Genomic DNA, 7,918 nt, shown 5'->3' with positions numbered 1-7,918 from the left:
AAAAGGGAGCCTAAAAGCGCCGACCCCAAACAAACGGCCTCGTATAGTGCCAATTGTAACCACTGATGTAGAGTCGGGTAAGAAACTGTTTTTAACATCTGGTACTTCTGGTTTTAACGATGAAGTTCCAATCATTTCTCCACCCAAAGACCAAGAGAAGAAAACAGGCATGCATGATTCTTGTATTTCACCAAACACTGCTCTAACGAAAACACGCTCAGTACCAAACATGGTTGATAATACAGAGATAATCAAATTACTGAAAAGACCAAATATGGAAGTATCCACGAACACGGCTCCACCTTATACAGAAATGACCACCAATCTGCTCTGCACCCAACCATCAGGGATGGCTTTACCAGTAAGGCACTTTTCAAAACAGGTGACGTCATGTAATGAGGTAGGATCGCCATGCAGACAGCAGGTCTACACCTCTCCCGTTTCTTCAGAAAGTTCTGTTAACCAAAGTTCATTCAAATCAAATGCGTATATAATAAAAACAAGTCAAACACTGATCACGGCACAAACCGTTTGTATTGGGGAAGACACGGCACAGCCCGTTTGTCCTGGGAAAGACTCGACACAAAACGTTTGTACTGGGAAGGACCCTACACAAATCGTTTGTACTGGGAAGGACCCTACACAAAACGTTTGTACTGGGAAGGACCCTACACAAATCGCTTGTACTGGTGTAGACACGACACAAACCGTTTGTCCTGGGAAAGAAGCGGCACAAACTGTTTGTACTGGGGACGACCCTACACAAATCGCTTGTACTGGTGTAGACACGACACAAACCGTTTGTTCTGCAGACCCGATACCAACCGTTTGTACTGGGAAAGACCCGACACAAACCGTTTGTACTCGGAAAGACCCGACACAAACCGTTTGTACTGGGGACGACTCGACACAAAACGTTTGTACTGGAGGAGACACGATACCAACCTTTTGTACTGGGGACGACTCGACACAAAACGTTTGTACTGGAGGAGACACGATACCAACCGTTTGTACTGGAGAAGACACGATACCAATCGTTTGTACTGGGGACCACTCGACTCAAAGCGTTTGTATTGCTGTAGACACGTCACAAAAGGTTAGTCCTGGTTAATCCTGGTGAAGACGTGGTGCAAAAATTAATTTAATCCAATAAAGATTCAGAGAATGAACAACACAAATGACTCGGACACTAAAGTCCACAATAACGGTGAAAAGGTACGTGGAATCAACATCATATTTTTACAGGAAACAATCAATGTTGTTCTTTGTGGTTTTCCAAACCTGTCAGACGAGCAAAACGGATACATTTTAAAATCCGTACGGACCTATATTAGAAATAGTAATCGGCTCTAAGGTCGCATAAGAATATTTCACTTCAATAGATTTAACGACCCCCCCCCCCCCCCCCCCCCCACACACACACTTTTTTTTTTATTGTTATTTTTTTCTTCTTCCTGGCTTTTCAGCTCTCCTCTTCTTCCAAATATCTTACTCTTGAAAACTTAATTGGTGATCGTGTATATTATTGTAGATATGTTATAAATATACAATGTAATTTTGGGAAAAGGCTCTAAGTTGAGATAACTTGTGCCTTATCCCTGTTGTTATATTGAACAATAAAAATGTGATTAAATCAAAAATCAACGGAACGTAATATTGGCTACATAGGCGTTACCGTAGCAACCAAATCAACACATGACTCCAAATTGGAAGGAAAATATATATGTGGCAGTAGAATATGCATAAAGATTAACTGCATTAAGGCATTCAGAAGTTGCAAAAATGTGGTGGGATAGAAACTATGTGTGAATGTTAGCAGAGCGATTAAGGCCGTGCCCGTCGGTAACATGATTGAAATGGCCAGTGTACCCTACAAGAGTGCAAACGGTCACATACGTGTAGCAGAAAGAACGTCGAAAATCGCAAACGTAGCAAAATGAACATCTGAAATTACCCGTAGCAAAAGTAACATCCGTAATCACAAACATGTAGCAGAAACAACATCCGAAATCACAAACATGTAGCAGAAAGAACATCGGAAATCACAAACATGTAGCAGAAACAACATCGGAAATCACAAACATGTAGCAGAAACAACATCCGAAATCGGCCTCGTGCAATATAACACTTGTTGGTAACCACCACCCAGGGGCGAACATTCCGTGCAGGGCAAAGTAAGCCCATGTTTACTCTGCAACGCCAGTTTTGATTGGTTTAAAACCGTGTATTATTTGCCAGTAATACACTCTCGTGTCAATAATACACGCTCGTGAGTCACGGCTGTTACAATCTTTCCCCTCCAAAATCGTGCATTGGTAAACAAACATGGCGGCGCCAAAAAGTTTGAGCATCGGAGACCGTGTATTTTACAATGGAGAAATTTGGCAGGTTGTTAATTTATATCCACCTAGGGCAGACTTTGCTAAACAATATATCTTGAAAGGTCAATTTCCACAGGCAACCTTTGGAGAGCATTTCTACATGAACTGCTGGCCGACATCCCCGAAAGTTCTCGTAACGTTGGAAGTGACGTCACCTTTGAATATTTATAAGCAAGAGCGCCATGTAGCGACACATTTCCTGGGGTTTCGTTGCCATTTTCTATTAGGAAGAGGTAGATCTCAGAACTAAACAGTACATGGTAGAATAGACATAATCAACTTTGACTCGTGTATTGTTGCAGCATACACAACTCGGACTCGGATATTTTGCAATCTTGATTAATAACTCGGGCCTGCTGCCTTCGTTATTAATTCAATTGCAAAATATCCTCGTCCTCGTTGTATATCCTGCAACAATACACTAGTCATCGTTAATTATTTCTTAAACAATAGTAAAGCTAAGTAATTATCAGATAAGTTCTATTTCATCACTTAACAATCGTAGTCACGAACTCATTTTGTTTTGAACTGCCCGCATCATCCAATAATTACTCTAAATCGCTTTTCTAAACCAGATAAAATCGACCAACGATGTCGTCTGCCATGTTTTTACTTTGAAATAAGTTTTCTTCAAACGCAGATGTCATATCGGAAATCTGAGTCAAGCATGCGTTTGTGTAATGTGCCAATATGACATTTAACGGCAATACTCCTCCGACAGGGTAGTTGGAATTATGACATTTATTAGATATATATATAGAACAAATTAAGTGAGTTATGTAATATAAATACTTCATGTGGCACTAACAGGCTTCCGTACTGTTAAGGCAGTAGACAAAAAACTGTCATAATTACGAATATATAAATTATTATTTCATGTGGCATTAACCGGCTTCTGTATTATATAGTGTAGACAATAGACAACAAACTGTCGTTATTACGAAATAAACAATATTACTCCACGTGGCACTAGCCGGCTTCCTTATTATATCATTCCTCTAATTAAAAAATTTTTTCTTGTCACTGTAATGTTTTCATATCCTCATCAGAATGTAGCAAACTCGCCTTGTTTGATGTTTGATTGTATTCAGCAGTGTTGGGAGGTCATTAATTAAATGCATTTACTTTCTGAAGTGTCTGTGTTTTTTTTTAAACATTTTTAGCAAGACTTGGCAAACTTATCATGTTATAATTTGACAAAAAGTTCTAAATGTGTTTTTCAAGTGATTCCCGTAACTTCATCGTGCATGGAGACAGAATCAAGAATAAAACACTTGGTAAACATCTTCTCAGCACCAATCATTAGACGTGTCACCAAACTCACTCCGGTAGAACTGTGTGAATTGTTAACAGAAACAGTTGATCTTTTTTTTCAAAACTGACAACGTATCTGTAATTTGTTGAACATTCACATTTTCATTTTTGTTAAATTGCACTGTTATAACTCGAGAAAAAAAGCTAATTACACAAGAATTCCTTAGGAGACTGAAGCTCTTCTAGTGTAGATGCTTAAAGCATGGGCGCCTAAAACGGAAGGAGAATGTTCACGAAAACATATCATAAAACGCGTCTATATATAACGATATCATATCCATCCACGAGATGTAGGCTAGCAGTAACATGATTTTAATACGGCCACCATCCTGAATGACACAAATATTATCATCAGTATCAACGAACATTGTTGTTTATATCAAACTATCAACAACATTTTCAAGGTAATAGCTTTGACAGTCATCTTGAATGTGACACAAGTCCCATTTTCTGTTAAGAAAATTTATGGATCATGTTAAGACAATATATGGATCATGTTAAGACAATCTGTGGATCATGCTAAGACAACATGTGGATCATGTTAAGACAATCTATGGATCGTGTTAAGACAATCTATGGATCATGTTAAGACAATCTATAGATCATGTTAAGACAATCTATGGATCATGTTAAGACAATCTATAGATAATGTTAAGACAATCTATAGATAATGTTAAGACAATCTATGGATCATGTTAAGACAATCTAGGGATCATGTTAAGATAATCTAGGGATCATGGTAAGACAATCTAGGGATCATGTTAAGACAATCTAGGGATCATGTTAAGACAATCTATGGGTCATGTTAAGACAATCTATGGATCATGTTAAGACAATCTATGGATCATGTTAAGACAATCTATGGATCATGTTAAGACAATATATGGATCATGTTAAGACAATCTATGGATCGTGTTAAGACAATCTAGGGATCGTGTTAAGACAATCTATGGATCATGTTAAGAAATCTATGGATCATGTTAAGACAATCTATGGATCATGTTAAGACAATCCACAGATCATGTTAAGGCAACATGTGGATCATGTTAAGACAATCTATGGATCATGTTATGACAATCCACAGATCATGTTATGACGATCTATGGATCATCTTAAGACAATCTAGGGATCATGTTAAGACAATCTAGGGATCATGTTAAGACAATATATGGATCATGTTAAGACAATCTGTGGATCATGCTAAGACAACATGTGGATCATGTTAAGACAATCTGTGGATCGTGTTAAGACAATCTGTGGATCGTGTTAAGACAATCTATGGATCGTGTTAAGACAATCTATGGATCATGTTAAGACAATCTATAGATCATGTTAAGACAATCTATGGATCATGTTAAGACAATCTATGGATCATGTTAAGACAATCCACAGATCATGTTAAGGCAATCTATGGATCATGTTAAGACAATCTATAGATCATGTTAAGACAATCTATGGATCATGTTAAGACAATCTAGGGATTATGTTAAGACAATCCATGGATCGTGTTAAGACAATCTATGGATCGTGTTAAGACAATCTATGGATCATGTTAAGACAATCTATAGATCATGTTAAGACAATCTAGGGATCATGTTAAGATAATCTAGGGATCATGTTAAGACAATCTATGGGTCATGTTAAGACAATCTATGGGTCATGTTAAGACAATCTATGGATCATGTTAAGACAATCTATGGATCATGTTAAGACAATCTAGGGATCATGTTAAGACAATATATGGATCATGTTAAGACAATCTATGGATCGTGTTAAGACAATCTATGGATCGTGTTAAGACAATCTAGGGATCGTGTTAAGACAATCTATGGATCATGTTAAGACAATCTATGGATCATGTTAAGACAATCTATGGATCATGTTAAGACAATCTATGGATCATGTTAAGACAATCTAGGGATCATGTTAAGACAATCTAGGGATCATGTTAAGACAATCTAGGGATCATGTTAAGACAATCTATAGATCATGTTAAGACAATCTATAGATCATGTTAAGACAATCTATGGATCATGTTAAGACAATCTATGGATCATGTTAAGACAATCCACAGATCATGTTAAGGCAACATGTGGATCATGTTAAGACAATCTATGGATCATGTTATGACAATCCACAGATCATGTTATGACGATCTATGGATCATCTTTAGACAATCTAGGGATCATGTTAAGACAATCTAGGGATCATGTTAAGACAATCTAGGGATCATGTTAAGACAATCTATGGATCATGTTAAGGCAATCTATGGATCATGTTAAGACAATCTATGGATCATGTTATGACAATCTATGGATCATGTTAAGACAATCTGGATCATGGTGAGACAATATTTGGATCATGTTAAAGCAAACTTTGGATCATGTTAAGACACTCTATGGATCATGTTAAGGCAACATGTGAATCATGTTAAGACAATCTATGGATCATGTTATGACAATCCACAGATCATGTTATGACGATCTATGGATCATCTTAAGACAATCTAGGGATCATGTTAAGACAATCCACAGGTCATGTTAAGACAATCTATGGATCATGTTATGACAATCTATTGATCATGTTAAGACAATCTATGGATCATGTTAAGACAATCTATAGATCATGTTAAGACAATCTATGGATCATGTTAAGACAATCTATGGATCATGATAAGACAATCTATGGATCATGTTAAGACACTCTATGGATCATGTTAAGACAATCTATGGATCATGTTAAGACAATCTATGGATCATGTTATGACAATCTATGGATCATGTTAAGACAATCTAGGGATCATGTTAAGGCAATCCACAGATCATGTTATGACAATCTATGGATCATGTTAAGACAATCTAGGGATCATGTTAAGACAATCTATGGATCATGTTATGACAATCTATGGATCATGTTAAGACAATCCACAGATCATGTTATGACAATCTATGGATCATGTTAAGACAATCTATGGATCATGTTAAGACAATCTATAGATCATGTTAAGACAATCTATGGATCATGTTAAGACAATCTATGGATCATGTTAAGACAATCCACAGATCATGTTAAGGCAACATGTGGATCATGTTAAGACAATCTAGGGATCATGTTAAGACAATCTATGGATCATGGTGAGACAATATATGGATCATGTTAAGACAATCTATGGATCATGTTAAGACACTATGGATCATGTTAAGACAATCTATGGATCATGTTAAGACACTCTATGGATCATGGTGAGACAATCTATGGATCATGTTAAGACAATCTAGGGATCATGTTATGACAACATGTTGATCATGTTAAGACAATATATGGATCATGTTAAGACAATCTAGGGATCATGTTAGGATAATCTATAGATCATGGTGAGACAATCTATGGATCATGGTGAGACAATATATGGATCATGTTAAGACAATCCACAGATCATGTTAAGACAATCCACAGGTCATGTTAAGACAATCCACAGATCATGTTAAGACAATCTATGGATCATGTTATGACAATCTATGTTGATCATGTTAAGACAATCTAGGGATCATGGTGAGACAATCTAGGGATCATGTTAAGACAATCCACAATGGATCATGTTAAGACAATCCACAGATCATGTTAAGACAATCTATGGATCATGTTAAGACAATCTATGGATCATGTTAAGGCAACATGTGGATCATGTTAAGACAATCTATGGATCATGTTAGGACAATCTATGGATCATGCATAACTCATTGTAGACGTTGGTTGTGAGTTCCAATAACAAGACTTTCAAGACTATTGTAGTAATTTGAATATTGCAAACATACAGAACTCATTAATGAAAATCATGTCCTAGTACATCCAGGAGAAGAGAAAACAAAATATTCATGATGACAGCAATGGTGGCCATCTTGGTCATTTAGGATGAGTGAAAGTTCTGCATCTTAAGAGAATTACGGATAGATGACAGGTCATTGATACCATGTATGATATACTGTATATTAACAAGAGATCCAAAAGGGATCTTGGCACCCACCATAACATTATTATCTTGATAGGTTCTATGTAAGACTGATCTTTTCCTATAAATCATAAATCGTGACAACAAGAAGAACCTGCATATGAAATCGAAAAAACAAATATAAGAACAGAATTTCATCTCTAAAAATCCAAGATGGCTGCATATTGCCATTTTTTTCTGATTTTTTTTTTCCAGTTGGTCTCAAAACCTACAT

Source organism: Pecten maximus, chromosome 13, assembly GCF_902652985.1.
Source record: "Pecten maximus chromosome 13, xPecMax1.1, whole genome shotgun sequence".
In the NCBI taxonomy this organism is placed as follows: Eukaryota; Metazoa; Mollusca; class Bivalvia; order Pectinida; family Pectinidae; genus Pecten; species Pecten maximus.
This window is presented reverse-complemented; position numbering follows the sequence as displayed.